Source organism: Sipha flava, unplaced genomic scaffold (genome assembly GCF_003268045.1).
Source record: "Sipha flava isolate LNK unplaced genomic scaffold, YSA_version1 277_pilon_pilon, whole genome shotgun sequence".
Taxonomy (NCBI): Eukaryota; Metazoa; Arthropoda; class Insecta; order Hemiptera; family Aphididae; genus Sipha; species Sipha flava.
This window is the reverse complement of record NW_020272943.1, coordinates 1,126,164-1,145,164: the sequence shown is the minus strand read 5'-3', so window position 1 is coordinate 1,145,164 and position 19,001 is coordinate 1,126,164.

Sequence of the window (19,001 nt, the reverse complement as noted above, 5' to 3'; positions counted from 1 at the left end):
GATTAACAAATTTTTTCCCTTTCTAGTTGTATTCTGTATTGTTGATAACACTTATCCGAAATATTATATTTTGTCCTGATCCGAATGATTATTAGTTCATAGACATTTCAAACAAGCGGTATCTCTTATCATTAATTTACTATCAAATATAAAAATGTATTTACATTACAATGTACATGGGAATTAAAAGGGTTAAATATAAAATAAATAAAATATATATTATTAAAAGTAATATTTATTCTTTATATAGTAGTTTTTAAACTTTGAACTAACCTCAGAAGAAGATGTTGTGTTGAGCTGTGTTATGAAAAACTGTCATTCGCCTAGTTTTTGAAATTATTTCTGTATTTTTTTTATCTTTTTCTTTTGCCAATTTACATTTATCTGCACCACTCATATAAAATCGCTTTAATTTATAACGATCTCCTTCCATTTTTAAATTATAACACTATTCATTGGTTAATAACTTATAATATAAGAAACAACTAGACTACTAGAGTCTATAACTATTGTAGGTATACACAACTAATATTAACAAACGTCTGACTTGCAATATGTGCAACGAACAAGTAACGATAATTTACCTATAGACGGATAGTCTGTAATATGTAATTTATATTTCCAAAAACTAATTTCATATTTCTGACGGTAAATTACTGTCGTTAACCATCGTGTTTACTACAACATTTTGGTGTATAATTCTAGACCCACATGTGTATACTTAGAAACACATTTACTAATATTCTTATAATCGAAGGTGCACACGACGGCATAAAAACCTATCTTATCTATATTTTTAGACACCGTTTATTGTCAACAAACACGAATACATCTATTATTAGTTAGTAAAATTAAATTTTTGAAATGTCCAAATAAAGTTCAATATTATTTAATTAAATATGTGTAAATATAAATAAAATATTTTTTCTGTATCTTTATTTAAATATAAAATTGTGGGGGGCCCCTGGGCTGCAGCCCACTCAGCCCTCTCCTTAATCTGGCCCTGTTTGTTTAAATTATCAATTAAATTGAATACTATTTAAAAAAATAAATGTAACATAAGTATAACAAGTATAACAGTTATACTATTTTAATTTAATACGATACATTTATTACTTTGAGCTATACTAAATTGACTGGTCTTATAAATTAAAACTGTATGCTAAACAAAGTAATAAAAATACTTTCAGTTTATTTAAAATTTTTTAAAAAAAAATTCTTCAACATTTTTATACCTTTTAGACTTCAGTCAAATAATTTTTAAAAATTATCGTACATTAAAAATAAATAAAAAAAATTTATAATTTATTTTATAAATATTAAAATGTATTACTATGTACTTAGGTTTTTCTTTTTTTATAAATTGATAAAATATCAAAAAACAATATTTTCATTTCAATATTATATATATTTGGTCGTGATTATAACATACATCGTTCAGTGCATTAAGAAAATCCATCATTTATGAATTTCATTGATACACAGGTTGGAAAATGACGAGAAGTTATGATATTGATTAGAATTTAATGTAAATATCGTTGCTAAAACATGACTATATTATATGTTTGAATTCAATACCGATTTCAAATGACGGTATAGTAAATTAATGCATTTGAATGCGTACGAAGCTAATGACTACTCAGATTTGTTCATTAATGATTAAGGATAATTTTGCATAAATATTCTAAAATAAATACTAATATATTCTAACCTAACTTATACTCAATCACATAACTAGTGGGCAAGTTAGCATAGTGAAACTTTGGGGCCCTTGATTTATCGAGGGCCTTCTAATAATACAAGTGAAGACAAACAATAAAATTGTTTTATTTTCTTAATTTTACTATAAACATCTACGTAAAGCTTAAATGATATATTTCTGCTATAATTATACTTCTATTGTTATTTTTAATATCCTATGGAGTATATTAACCACAAGTTATTGATTCAATAATATTATAAAATTATCACTAAATAATAAATGAGAGTTAAGTATAGTGTTCTAAATATCCAATTTTATTCCTGTTTATAGAAATTCGTTATTGCAACTCAACGAACCATAGCTGATGATTGGGGGAGTTGCTTCATGGGGATAGTTACTATTAACAGTAATTAAACTTAGGTTAAGCACTTTGTATATGATTTATAATAAAGAGCTGTTGAAATATTAATACTAATTTTACCTTAAAAGTTTATAATATTTAAAAAAAGTTAGTTTATAGAATTATTTTGAATGTTATGAAATTTTGAACGATACAATGGTTTTGATTACTTTATGGGAGGGGAGGAAGCGGGGATTTCTTACGATCATTTACATTTTTGGTTAGGGGGCCCATTTTATATTTCACTTAGGGCCTTCAATTGTCTAATTGTGCCAGTGCATACTATGTATTATCTTGCGCGCATTTTATGTTAGTTAAAGTGTTTTCGACAACTTATCTATTATTTGAGTACTAGATATATTTACAAAATTTTAAGACACACACACATACGTATAAATATATATTTTATTTGTATCATGTCTAAAGTAATAGAAGTATTACAACTTTCTGTATAAATTACTTAAATTTTTATTGTTCAATTAAATCATTACACAAGATAAAATGTGAAAACCAAAACAGTACTATGATTATCAAGTACTGAATACAAAATAATCGATTTTATTCAATAAAATTATTTTTGAGTTATAAATTTGTTTTAGTGAATACAATATCAAATGCACTAAGAATTATAAAAGTTAACTAATAAATATATTTTTCCATGTAAGCACTAGTGATATGGTAACACATAACTTAATACACACGTAATACACTTTACTATTGTATTATGATTTAAGAGAAAATGTATCTTTTAATTAGTCACCTTGTGCGTGAAGTTTAATCGTCCTAAATGTATTGGCTGAATTATTTTACTAAACAAGTCACATCCCCCGTTACTTCATAATGGACGAATTAAATTATTTATATTTTATATCCCATGAACGTTGAAATTGAGCAAGTCTTAAATACTGTTGAAAATTAAAAGAAGAGTATATAATAATAATATTAATAATTGTAAAATTTAAATACTATAAATATTTCTGTTGTTTGTTGATGTGTTAAATGTATAGATTTATATTTATTATAGAATTACCACCGAAACAAAACAAAACTCTATTTGATTCTAATGGCATGTGTTAGTATGTGAGTTGTTTCGAATTATTGGTTCTTATTTTTTTAAAAAAAAAAAAATTTTAAAGTTATGAACGAATTATGTTTTCATCACATGATTCGCTAAAAGTAAATGTATTTTCATGTATTTTATATTGTTAAAATGTATCGACTAAGTACTTGTACACATGTGTAGGGCTGATATATATACATACCAATGGAATAAAATAAAATACATTGGTGTATTTTAATAATATTATATGTTAATATTTATTGATGCGGTACTATTCGTTCTTTTTTTTATAAACATAAAATCCATTAGTCATTATTGTTTTTGTCGGCCGTTCGGAATACATATCTGACTAAAAGTTGATAACTAAGAAAATTATAATGAAAAAAAAAGAGAGTTAAAACAAAATGGTTCAACATGTTTTCCGAGTCTAGTTTCCCCGATCTATTTAGATGTTAAATACATGATTTTCGTTGTATATTTATTATATACTCAAAAATGTGATCGGAGACAACCAATGTTCAAATGACGGTGTTCACATAAAATTTTTTGCACGCAATGACTGTTGGGTGATCATTTTTTGTGCAGTGCGGTCCGTTAAGAATTTCTCTATACCATCGTTCACGCCCGTCCTTACGATTTATATTTTATTTATGCGAAAGGATACAAGAAGGGTACTCAGAGCTGTCTCAATGGGGGGGGGGGGACTTTGCTTACGCAACTCCTGGGAGGACACAAAAATGAAAAATTTGTATTTTATGTTAAAAATCACAACGGTCAATGTTGCATACTTTATTTACTAAAATGTCGAAATCCTTAGTAATAATTGAAGCAATTGTTGAAAATAATATCTGTTAATTATAATGTATTTAAATTAAAAATACACGAGGGCGCAATATTTGCGAGATTAATATTTGTTATTACGAAACTGAGGATACTACATGATGTAGGTTCAGTACCATAGGTCCGCAACGTATCACTGAGAGTTACACGTGTAACGTATGCGTTTTTAATACTGTTAAATTTTATCGACAACTATGCCTAACACACACAAGGGACCGATGGAAACGATGATTGCCGGCAGTCGGTTGATGTTAAGTTTGCGTTTGGGTGAATTTTTAAAAATTGCATTATAGTATAATGAGTTTGGGCGAATTATTTTAAAAGATTATCGTGTTTGACTATTTTTATATTCTGGGATGCTGTATATTATCAATCCACTTTCCTTTTCATTGTGACAGATTTTTAAATATTCTTGTTTATCTAATATGACTTATGCCAAATATTGCAAATATTTTTATTTATTGCTTTGCATTTTTTATTAGTTTCTAATTGCATTTATTGTAACACATTAATTACTTGATAAGCATTTGGGTGTGATGAATAAAATTGAGTGTTATAATGAGCATGGAATGTTTTGGCTCCATAAGTTGTGGTAGAATAATTTTCAGATTTCCATGTACATAAATAAAGAGGAAAAGTAGAATATATACACAACAATATTAAAATAATTATTTTTATTTAAATGATCTTGAATAAATTGTAAGTTAAATATTAAAAAATATTTTAAAACGTCATATTTATTATATAATATGAATAGTATGTTTTTAAAAATAGTTCAATACAAATAAAATAATATATAAATAGTTCAGTAAAACGTTTAAAAACCAAACTTTCAACATTCTTAACATTTCTAAAACTATTTCATGAGAATAAAAATGACCAAACTCAAAACACACAAATCGTAAATAAAAATCATGCATACAATATATTTTCTAAATACAATTCCGAAGAAAACGTATCCAGTGATGGGAGTTGTGGATTATACGCTATTTGTAACGCCTTAATTGACAATAAAATTAAAAGGGTCACATCAATACTTGAACTATTAGAATTATTAGAAATAAATTACGTACCGGAGTATTGGTGGTCAGATGAAGAACTGGCATCCATAGCTAATTATTACGGTTACAATACTTATATTTATAATGACAACAATAATAAGGGCATAACATATGGGCATGGAAATAGACTATAAAATTCAAACAAAAATATCCATTGGATCCCAGGGACCCTAACAACAAAAATATCAAACAAAATTCCAAATGACATAATACATGTACTAGAATTTCCCACAATCACTACCCTAAGAACTAACTTAAAAGTACATAAAGCAATAAACAGCACTGAAAATAAGAAAATTAATATAAACTTAATACAAAACCTCACGCTTGACCATCGTGAAACGATAAATATAAATCAGACAAAAAACCTAAAATAAAAAAAATAAAAGTTTTTCATAAGTTAAATTAATTATTGTTACAGTTACTAAAATTTCACAAAAAATTTCTATGATTTAAGTATAAACTTAATTTATCACTAAAAAAAAATTTTCATAATTTAAGAGGTGAGTTACGTTGGCATCCGCAGGTTAAATAATTACTCAAAACCAGTATCAAAATTTGTTATATAATTTGTACAAATTTGTAAACCCATTTTGAAAATTTGTACACGACCCTTAAAGGGTGGGGAAACACTTTTTCATTCCGGGTACTAGTTTGATATAACTCATTTTCATAAAATAAATGATTTTTATTTATTAATGTATGATTAATTACCTAATTGTTATTAATAATTTATTATTGGATCTTCTTCAATATCTTAGAGCAATATATCAACTGAAATTTTGACATTAGATACATACTAATTGCATTTGGTTTTTAGCATTAATATGAATTAATACGTTCAATGCTCCTTCTTTTTATACACTTAGTTATAATATATATGATATAGATTGATATTGATGTATAATATGATCAAGATTGTGAAGTGTGTAAATTGATAAAAAAAAACAACGTAGTAACTCAGAGAAGAATATTATCCATATTGTTTGTATGTATTTTCGTCAAATCTTTTATTAATGATCTGATGTAAGCAATACTATAATTTAACATACCAAAATAAAAAAATGTTTTCCCACCCTTTAGGGGGATGTACAAATTTTCAAAATGCGTTTACAAATTTGTACAAATTATTTAACAAATTTTGGTATCGGTTTTGAGTGTCTAAGATAAAAATTATAAATGCGGATGCTGGAGTAACGTTGCGCTAGCATCCGAAATGAAAAAGTCTTTTTCTACTCTTTAGGGGGGTGTAAAAATTTTCAAAATGCGTTTACAAATTTGTACAAATTATATTACAAATTTTGACATTTTTTGTGAAATTTTAGTAACTGTAATAATAATTAATAAAAAAACTATATATGAAAAATATACATAACAAATTTTAGTACCGATTTTTAGTAGTTATTTTAACCTTCGGATGCGAGCGTAACTCACCTTAATTTAAGTATAATTTAATTTGATTATTGTTATAATATAAGATTATTTAAAAAAAAAAATGTAATGTTCAATATAATAAAAAAAAATTAAAAAAATGTTATTAATTAATATATATGTATATCTATGTATAGGTGTATATGTGTAAATGCATATAAATGTATGCACATTGTTTCATTAACTACTAATCTTATGATATTTAAAAAACCTTAATTTTTATGAAATTTGTACACAAAATTATATTATGTAAACTAATTTGTAAGAAATGTACATTAAAACACTCGACTATCAAATAATCAAATTGAATAAATATGCATGCATTTATATATATATATTCTTTAGGTATCACATATTATATTATAGTTTTTTTTTTTTTAATGTTATTAATGAAATAATACAACAAAATATGTACCAAGCACTCATGAAGATGAATAAACAAGAAGATAAACAACAACACAAAATAAGAAATTGTAAATCATAACATTATCATCACAATGTGATAATAATTTTCAATGATTAGTAATAAGACACCAATATGTAAGCACTCATTATAATCCACCAGATAGAAAATACATAAATAACAGTAGGATAGACTTTGTGTTTTATCCTTCATAACTTCATTGTAACTCTTATTTCAACATAAAACTATTAGCACTGTCCCTTGATCATTGTAAAAAAAAAATACTGTCAGGGATATCATTATTGTATTTTAAATTTCACTCTTTACTTTTTATTTATAGGCACTCTAAAACATTTGCAAATATTTATAATGTTTATATACTAGCCAGCGAGCTTAGTTGTGAGGACACAACAAAAAAAATTGTAAGGTGGATGTAATGATGTGCATAATTCTATTGTAAAAGACTGCATAAATATTTCATAATAATGTATACTATTTGTATGTATGTGATTTTAAACCATTTTAAATAAATAAATAAAGGTTTCTTCGATACCCACATGAACAACACAAATCGAGCAATAAAGACTAATCTTCAAAGACCGGCCAAGGTCCATACCACTATACGTTCCTATATAACAGGGACATACAACCCTCTCCGAAGCTCTTGATCTTAGGTCTTCAGTGCATGCGCACCGATCATAAGATTAACGAAAGAGTTTATACGTGCGATTTATCTGACTTGTGATTTTCATCCGTTCGATTTGTGTTATTCGTACGAGTGTTGAAGAGTATCCGGTTCCAGTGCAATTAAATTCTGCATTTGTCTTTTTTTCAACCTCGCATCAATATCTAAAGGTCTACGGTAAAACGAGTGCTACTTTATTTAGCTTTGATAGACTGTACAATTGCGCCGGTCGGCTCTCAAAACATTACAACCCTGAAAGCCCTCCCTTAAACAAGGAGAAAGATAACAACCCTTAGTACATCATAAAAACCCACATTTACATATCTCACCCCTATTTATATCTCTCACCTTTTATTTTTATTTTGTATTTTTAGGTTATTACATGAGTATAATATTAACTAATAGGTATACGTATATTAAATTCCGGGCGTAAGCATTGGACAGCAGGTGTCGCTCAGTCGTTGATTATACAGAAAAAAAAAAAGATGATCGGTATAAAATTGAATGGTATTATTTGAAATACGTTCATTTTTTATATGTTTTCTGTGTAAATAATATACCATACTTTTTCTTCGTTTATAGAATATGTAAATTTAAAATTTAAAACATATATACGGTAATATTAAGTGTTGATTATTCCTCGTTTCACTTCCCAAAAAAAAAATTATCTTTTTCAAAATCATTTAGATAATTTATCTTGGATAAACATTTTATTTAAAAAGATGAATAAAAAGATACTTCAAATTATTATTATCTAGATAAGATAAAAAAATTAATGTTTTTATCTAGATAAATCATCTAGATAAAATTATCTAAATAATGCATAACACTGGTTATTTATTTTTTATTATCAAATAAACCATGTTTATTCTCTTTTAACCATTTTATACAGTATATTATATTACGTTTCAAATAAAAATCAATTAAAATATTTTATATTAAATGTTGACGACCATTGGAATGTACATTTTTACATATGAAAAAGCACGAATAATAAACTTAAAAGTCTTACTTTTAATAAAAATTACAAAACTCAAAAAAACTTAGGTATATTAATAACGATGATACAATTTATTTTTTTTCGTAAAGATGTGTTATTATGGTGACGGTACATAATTGTTATTTTAAGAGAGAACGGAAATGTTTGACGAGATCGGAAGAATCTTTCAAGACTATTATTTCATTATAAATCATTATCTTACTGTTTTTTCTGTATTATTATAGGCGTTGAAAACATTAAATGTTGTACAAATTTTGTAGAGCGTTCAATCTTCCACGAAATTCTTGAAAAATTCCAAAACGTGCTCCCTTATTTATAGGATCGTTCGCTATTGAATTACTTTCATCCCAAAAGATAATTTCATCAGCCATTCAAAGTTCTCGTTACACTCGTAAGTGCTATATACAATAAAGAAATCAAAATGATAAACACAAAGGTAAACGGTGATCGAAATTAAAACATGACTCTCTAGGTATAACATTTTTATCACACCTGTACCGAAAGTTTGGTTTACGACCACGGTCGAAGCGTTGGAATGTTACATTTCTCCATCCAGCGGGCGGTAAGATGGGAATCCCATAGTGGCGAGCGGTTAAGTGAAAATTCTAAAAAGTGCGGTGGAGGGAGGGAAAGTGGAAAACCCTATAACATCGTGTAGTAAAGTGAAAATTTCCAAGAACGCTGGCCGCATATTCCCCGCACAACCAGAAACTTAAATGTATACCACGGTCCCTACAAAACATAAACTTTCGGTTAAATCTTATACACATAACACAACCTCCTTGCACGACACATAAACATTTAAACATATTTCGTTTTCACTGTTTTCACACAAGTGCGTTGGACGTTAAGGACAAATTTGTTTTACGCGATTTATATAATAATTCGAATTAGAAAACGAGATCGTTCGCACAAGTGTCACGTCGCCGTTCAAATTATTCTATTTCGTGTTAATTGGAGCACCCGATACCGGTGTCGGCGTGTGATGTTCGAGAATTTTAGATCGGCGCGTTATTGCGGTACGATTATCATCGGTCCATGGACGTTATTACTGCCGGGACTTTTATCCGCCGGGACTTTCTCTGCGAACATCCTACTCGTCGTTTTTCCCATGCCGTGTGTTTTTATGGTTACGGCATAGAACGGTGGAGTCGCCATCTCCGGCGACAACTTCGTGTATGTGACGAATGTTCGAACCGTAGCTGACCCGTGTCCGCGAAATTTTCTTTCGGTTATCGTCGTGCGCGGAGAAGCCAGTTATTGTAAATCGAGACCGACGCCGCTGATTAACCGATTCTTCTGCCGGTTGTGGCGTTCGTCGCACGTGTGAACACGATCACGTGGGCATAACCACTCGAACACTAGACCGCCCAAGGTATCTTCCGTTATATTTGTTAAAAATATTATATTTACTTTTATACGTTTTGTCTTGTTATACTATTACAACGCATTTGGAGCGTATGTGATTTTATTGTTAATTTTAGATTTATCATATTTATTGTTACTTTTTTTGTTAATATTTCTGTGGCGCTTTTGGTCCGTTTATCCCGGCATTGGTTATCATTTCATTAATTATCTTTGTTAAGTGTTCTATTTTATTGCAAACGACACGAGTACGTCACACAATCGAACCAGTGATGGTTTGACTGCGAAGCGCACAAACAAGCATAAATACGAGAGATGACAATCAGTACAGTAGTTGTAGTAAACTATTAACTTCACTATACATGGTTAAAACAACAAATCCTGTTTCACTAAATTTATTGCCTGAAAAATCAAAAGAAAAATATATAATGGCTTAAGAAAAACTTTTAAAATTGAGAAAAATAAATAAAACCAAATCGTTGTACGAAAATGTGCTTCTTACAAATTTTAACAAATTATCTACAGAAATTAAATCGTCAACTCTATGGTATATTTATTCAATGCTTAAAAGCATGAAAGATATGAAACATGATATTAACGTTGGTACTTATTGAAAGTTACAAGTTTTTTTATAAAGAAAATCGAGTGGATTAAAAGTAAAAATTTCAAAGTTTTGACTTCAACCTATATAAAAATTCATTGACGAAGCTCATGATTTTCAATATTTAGTAAAAAGGTAGGCGAGATAAAATAGTTTTGTATACATTGGTTATTCATTTTCCGTTCATTTATTACGATATATATATAATATTTATTAGTGAAATATATATTATACATTAAACTTCTCTACTCAAAAACAAATTGTTCACGATAATTTACTGTTTAAGGGGAGTTATATGATATTTTTAAGAAATAAATGGGTTTATGAACCACAAATTTAACGTCAGATAGATTTTTTTTTAGTTATAAAAACGATGAATGCATCAAATAGGTTATTGGAAAAAACAAAATTGGAAATATGCCTAAAGAAATTGCAATATATTTAAATTTACTGTATTCCCGAGCTGATACAGGTCATTTTTTTTGCCGAACTTCAGCAACATTAGTTACCGATTCTAATGGTGATGTTACAACTAGTGATAGGAATAATCGAATGATTTTAATAATCCAAATAATGGTAACAAACATATTTACCAAAAGCAAATTAATTAAATAATTTCAAAAATTGCGTGTTTTACTCATTTCCCATTGGGTACTAAATTAAGAAGTCGACTGGCCATCAGTACTGTACTGTAATTGTTAAAAATAATAAAATTACTGAATTTAACTGAAACTACCGATACCTATTTGGTAAGGGGCCCAGGTCTTATAATTTTTGAGAGGGCCTACCGGGATTTTCCCGGTTTCCCGGTGGGCCAGTATGTACCTGCGTCCTGCCAGTAACGAATACCGAATACAATTTTTTTTTATAATTATAAAAACAAAAATTAAAAATGATTTAATTGTTAATATATAACCATTTAAACAAATAATTTATGTATAGAAATTAATAAATAAAAAAATAAATAAATGAAAGCTTTGGAATATTATTATATTTGTAAATTAAGATCGGTTTTGAATTAAAATTTACATCGTTAGGTATACAAAGTCAATAAAGGCATTTGTTTTTCAAGTTGCATTTAATTACAATAAAAATTAAGACGATTTGTTAAAAAACTTTGACTATAATTTAAATAAAATATCTATAATTTGGGAAAAAAATATACTATGTTATTATAATTATACCAGGTAAATTTTGTGCAAACAGACCTTTGGGAGGAAATAGCTTTTTATTTTGCCGTAAATGGGCGTGGTTTCCCAAATGGATTTCCCTTCAAACACATTAATAAAAAAAAAAACTCGCCCAAACACATTACTTTTACTATGCAGGTAAAAAGGTAATTCGACCGAGTGTATGATGCCCGTTCTGCACATGCATCGGTTTTGATAAAAAAAAAAAAAATAAAAAAAGAATAAAAGGCGTTCGACGGACGGCCGGCAGTTCATCGATAGATTTGCATATGGGTCGTCGACGGCGGCGGCGTGCGTGGAGTTTTTACCTCGTTGTACGTACTATATCATTATACTACGCTTAGAGAATGCAGTCAACCTTCTATCTCGGTGTGCGCACACGCACTTTGATTGCTTTTTTCCGTCTTTGTTTCTTTATTTCTTTTACAATTACTATTATTTATTTTATTTTTATTTAAAAATCCTTTCCTAGTCGGTCGCGTTTTCCTTTTTCTCGTCTGCATACACCGCGTATACATCACCGGTACGAGTTGACGATTGCGGTTCCATTACTTTTTTTACGATTATTCTTCTTTTTTTTTTTTTTTTTTTATCGTCACAACGTAACTATTATTTTTACGGGAACTGTTCCGGTACACATTTTAACTTTTAGCTTTTATTTGCCGAGATTATTACGGTAATATTGAACAACGAATACGTTACGTTCGTGTTTCCATAGACGGATTTTGTATATCAACATTTTTGGGGTTAAAATCAAATGTGTGCGGTTTTTGGATGCAACCTTATTTCATATCTAGTGAATATATTATACCATCGTCCACCCATTAAAGTTGTTATCTTTTGGGCCTTGTGAGGGGCTTACATTTTGTACACACTGACCAGGGGGACACTAGTCAGTGACCTGTAAACCGAGCCGAGTGATTTCGGACTGAAACATTGATGGAATCTACAGGTTTCTGTTGTGAAAGGTGAGGAGAAAGAAAAATAATCGGGAGATAAAATATTTGTGTAGAACTTGTGTTAAAATTTTACTTTATTAAATTGTATTTTGAAATTTTATGAGAAATTGATATATCGACAGATATTGGTGAACAATAAATAATAAAAAGAATATATAACGAATATGAAACACATGGTTTTTGACATGATAAATAATATATATATATATATGTTTATTTTATTATTTTGATTTTAATAAATTTAATAGATATATGAGTATGTGTTGATTACATCAGACACAGGAACTCTCCGTGCGGCTCCGTGAACGGTTACCGACGTAAGTATATATATTATGCATTTTAATAATAATTATAATAATAATACGAAAAGAATATATTAAAAGGAAATTAAATGCATCAATTTGTGGGGGGAGGGTTTATACTTTACGCTGTTATGTGTCGCAGTTCCTTTGTCGCCCGCCGTGGGCCATCTCCGGTCGTTTAGGCAGCCCTGCGTTTTGGATGCACAGCGTATGAAACGGAAAGTGGATCCACTTCTGTATCGCTTGGAGGTCAGAAGAAGAAGAAGAAGAAGAAGAAAAGTTTTGAGAACCCTATATGCACCACGAACATGATACCGGTATCGACTTTTGTTTCGATGTTGGAAGGGCGTAATGTATACCAGGGAAATTATATTCTTATTGACATTATTAAAGGGACGTGATACACGTATCGGTCGTTAATAATGTCGAATCGTTGTGCACCTCAAATTCTGAGACGTAACAAAGTGTATTATAATAATAATGATATTATAGTAATAAACGAAAATTGATTTTAAAATATACTGCTGCCAATCACTATGAAATATATGAGTACAAAACACTGGGGTACTGTTATAAAATCGAGAATTACAGTCACCAAGATATTATTTTCGATTAACGGAGCGTTTTGCTTACGCATCATTGGCCATAATTATACATTATTGAACAGTGTGTCTATTTCGTTATTATCATCGTTTTATTTGGAAAATAATATAATATTGATTCCAAATATTGGTGTAGGTACACTGGAAAAGATATTTCCAAATAATGCTACCGCATACTCTATGAGTATAATCTGTGATACTGTTTTGTGATAAATATTCAGGTAATAAATATAATTCAAAAGTATAATCCTTTTAAATAGGTACCTATGCAGAATGCAAATTTTGTATGGTTCTAGGTATGAATATATTTTAATAATGAATCGATAATTATTTATGAACAAATTAGTAATAATTAATAAGTGATGCTAAATAAAACCATTTTATTTTGGAACCCAAAAGAACATTTATAATTTAAAAATTCCTGTTCGATTCCGGAACTTAATTTATCAGTTTAAAGGTTTCGGTTCCTACTATTTAAAAAGTTCCGGTTCCGGTCCCGGTTCTTTTCGATTCAGTTCTTGTCCCTGATACGGATATTGTTCTAGAAATTGTTGTTCTTTGAATTTTCTGATAGTTTTCATAAATAGTTTTGTCTTGAAAAATAACTATCGATTAACTGATGTAAAATATACGCAATCTGCAAACCGTATTTATTTAATTATGACTGTTTTATTGCTATTAAGAAAATTAAAGTTTTAAACGTGTTAGTTTTCGTCCATTTGCGTTTATAATTTACTCCGTTGTGAATGCTTGTCTATAAAAAAATTAATTTTGCTTAAAATATTGCTTACAAAGTAGGTATTAGTAATAAAAGCTTTATGTTTATATTCTAATAAATATAATTATTATAATGCTCCTTTATCTCTAACTAACAACTTTATTTGTATGGTTAACTTTCATAATGTATTAACTGTCGTGAACTTGCCCGTGTGCCTCAAGTTTATTTACTCTTGATTCAGAAAAATCTGAATGGTATTCACTGTATTGTCCATAACTTCTATTTGTTACGATATCAAACCATTAATCTAGTGGTAATTTCTGTGAAACTTTAGTAGACTAAATATTCAATTTAATAAATTAATTTAATGAAGTCTAACCAAGTCTTAATATATTATATGGACTCATACCTAAATGTGTTGTAGATACTTCGAGTAAATTCACTTAAACTTTCTCAATCACAGTTGAACATTCGTGATTACAGTATTTATATTTTTTATGAACGCAACTTTTATAAGATTAAATTATTTCGTTTTTTTTAAGTGCAATTAACCGTATAATTTCACATAGTTTTCGTAGGTTATATTTCACACTGACCCAACAATAACTTTGACAAGATCGCTATGATCATTTTCCATATATTCTTGTGTTTAGATTATTGATTTACAATAAAAATATTAATTTTAAAGAAGACCACAACAAAGTATCTTTCCATGTAAAACTATATATTGTGATGGTTTTCAGAACCCTACGTAGAATCGCATTTAAACTGTATGGTTCGTAGACCCTAAAAGACTGTTAATAAAATTATTCTGTAGGGTTATTTGATACTACGTGACGATAATAACAAGTCCCTTTCTTTTTAGCGTGGCAGTAATCTGTTAAATTGCAAATTGAATCTAAAAGATACCTTAAACAATTTAATGTTTGATTTGTATAGTAGATTTTCTTATTTTATGTAGTAGAATGTTGCACAAATGTTTGAAAAAAAAAAATTAATGTAAAATTTCTTCTACCATATCTAATATTTCTAATTAGGTGAAGGATCTTGTGTTATAATGATATTTCAACATTTACTGAATAACATTGTTAGCGATCAAGTACAGCGTGTTGAGCTTATACTGTTAAATAAATCTCCAACCAAAAAGTTATTGAACGTAATGCGTCCTCTTTCCTGAAACGTATATATGTTGATATGTGTGGTATTAGGAACAACCTCGTTGATGACGTAACATAAACAACGACGCCGACATGTGAAGAGCACCAAAACAATTACGCATGCGTTGGCGTTTGTTTTATGGAAAATAACTTTGTACAATTATAATATACGTTTACCTATATCACCATTAGTGATTAGGGCAAAATATTTGACCAATAGTTATTGTGTCGTATTATACTTGATAATGAATAATTGTATTGTTCACAGTTGATAAAACAATGATCTCATCACTCCATATTATAGAACGATAAATACCGGGTATGTGTACATGTGGTTAACCTTGTTTTATCGTTTTCCTACACTATCGGTTGGCGTAGGGAAACACTGTAGACTACCCTTACATCCAATAAATATTCAGGTGGGATCAATCAACAATTTGTTGTTGTTCTAGCGTTATAATTGATTGCTCGTAAGATTGTAGTATTTCGATCTCGATGACTTCTCGAATGAACATATTTTATAAAAATGGTCTAAAAAATTGAAATAGAAAATTATCAATAGTTTGATATAATTTAAAATTTTTCAAATTATATCAAATTAAAAAAAACTTAAAAGAATACCATGAAGTTGTTGTGAGTTAATTCAAATTAAATTGATACTTAGATATATGATTTTATTATTTTTGTTTCCTAAATTTTTTTAATCTACCACGTCTACGATTTGAAATACTTTTTAAAACCAAACTATCGCAAATGTTAAATATTTTCCATTACGGATGACCGACTTTCTAAATGATAAAATATGTATCATAAATAACGTAGGTAACTATTTTAATTCTATTTATAGTTAACAGTATAATATTTGGTATATTTCAATATACATATTTTTTTTTTTTTTACATTTTAATTAATATATCCTTAAATATATAATACTTGTTCAGTAATAGTTTTCCTATACTAAGTAGATACCATTGTTAAACATTCGTAATCGATAAAATCAATATTATTTACAAGTAACTTTTTTGTGGTCTGGACATTGCAATTTTTAAATATTTTAAAATTGCACAGTTAGATGACTATTTATCAGTATATAATTAATTTTTTTTTTTTTTTGCTAAGCAAAAATATTGCTTACAAAATATTTAATCATAATAATAACCAATAAACAAAATAAAAAATAAATATAATATGTTTCCTCTATTAATAAACTGTATAATTTACAAGCAAACTAAAAATCACATTAATCATTTGGCAGTGGATAACAAGCAAACTTGTGTTTGTGCGTATGGGAATTCGATGCACTTTAGATCATTATATATGAACATGAGCATACATGTGGCAGAGGGTTAATTTCAAGCTGCAAAACATATTTGTATAATGCACACATATATTTTACATAATAATATACTGATATTAATATTCACATTTAACTACAATAATATACGTTTAATGTATAATATATTTACATAAATTCCTCAAAATATATTTAAATGCCGGTTTATTTAAACAAAATTTGATATATTCAAGTTGAACTTTACCTGAAATTAGTTCAAGTTAAAATTAATATTAAAAATATACATATATATTATAATTTTGATAATGTTGAGCTCCTTTTTATATTTTTTTTTACTTTTAACTTTTTATTTATTACACCGATTAATTATGTTTTTATTTTTTTTATTTATTTGATCTTGTGCAAGGACTTAATTTAGTCACCACATTTTATTTGTTATTTAATTTATTTTATTTCTTAGTATACACAAACAATTCATTAAAATATTCATTATATTAACGGTTTTTATCGCATTGTTTTAATATATTTGTTTTATCTTTGAATTTATCAAGAATACATATTTTTATGACGTCTTATTCCTTTCTGTTTGATACTCAAAAAGTGTCAACATTTAATACTTACTGAAATGTGTACATATACTAATAACAAAACATGAATAACAAATACATCGATGTTCTCAAAATGCTATAATAATGTTTTAAGCATTTAAACTGCTTATTATTTAAAATAGCGTGCCGTAAATTACTGACATTTTTCTAAAACAAACTTACTACTCGATTAAACACAAACTATATGATTATAAAAGGATATTTTGTTGCAAGTAGTTATATTTATATAACATTAAAACCCACAAGAAGAACTTAATAAGATTACAAAATAAATTTACATTGATTTAATAAAAAATCACTATGAAATAATGTTATAATTAAATATTACACGATTTTTTATCATAAACTCATAATTTTTCCACATTTCCCATATAAAAATCAATTTAATAGGTAGTCTACAGATCATATTTGGTAATAAATGATATAATTATATTTTTAATTTGGAGTTTATACTTTACGTAGCTTAAAAATGTAAGCAATCCTTTGGGCATACATTTGTTTATTAAATTTTTTCATCCATTTTCTAATTAATAAAACTATATTAGCCGAAAAAATGTTTAATTTTTAAACTGCAATAAATACAGATATCTAAAACTATATAAATGTATTATTATTATAATACTATTGATCTATATTGACCTTTTATATTGTATTATTGGTTTTTTAAATGCATGTACAGTTTTATTTAAAATATCCGAAGGCATAACCGAATATCTTACGATATTTAATTAAGAGCTAAACAATAAAGCGAGTGAAAGTCAAGATCATATTTTCCGTGAATTATAACGAAAAAGAAAAACATTCTACTGAAATATTATATCATTGCGCTAAGTTTTAACTCTGAATTTAATCGGTTTTGATTTGTTCATAATTTCAATGAACCAATGACGCGTGCACGCGTCGATTAAGTATAATTTTGTCGGAGAAGTGATTTCGACTTACTATCGCGGTCAAACGCGCCTCCCGTCAATGTACAATAACTACTGCTATGGGGCTCTATCTCTCACTCTCTCTCTCTCCCTCTCTCTTTCTCTCTCTCTAACTCTCTCCGCACAAATGACTGTGTGGCGGATAAATATATATGCGTATGTATGCATGTAGACCGAGATTAGTGGACTGTAATGCGAAATGAAAAAAAAAAGAATAAAATGGCCGCCCACTATAATATGGTACAGCAGCAACCCCCTTTTGCACGCACGCAGAATCGCTCCGGTGCCTTTGTACATAAATGCGCGTACAACGGCCATACATACACATCGTGTCGGTACGCTCTGTATGTGCACGCGTCTATAGAAATATCCTCACATACATTATTTGTCCATTTCGCTCTCTCTCTCACACTTTCTCTCTCTCTCTCTCTCTCTCTCTCTCTCTCTTTTTCTCTCTCTCCTATTCTATCTATCTCCCGGTCTGCAGTGTTCCTCTCTGTCCGTACGGTAATAATGTGCCTCTACGCCCGTCACCCGCTCGTGGTCGGTGCATTGATCTCCGCGCGAACTCCATGTCCTCGGATGTGATTCCTTGAAAACGTTGGTCGCGCTCGATCGAACGGAAACGGCGAACGTGTTGCGAAAATGACGAATGAATTTAGGCAAATGCACGTCACCGCCTCCTATTGCCCGT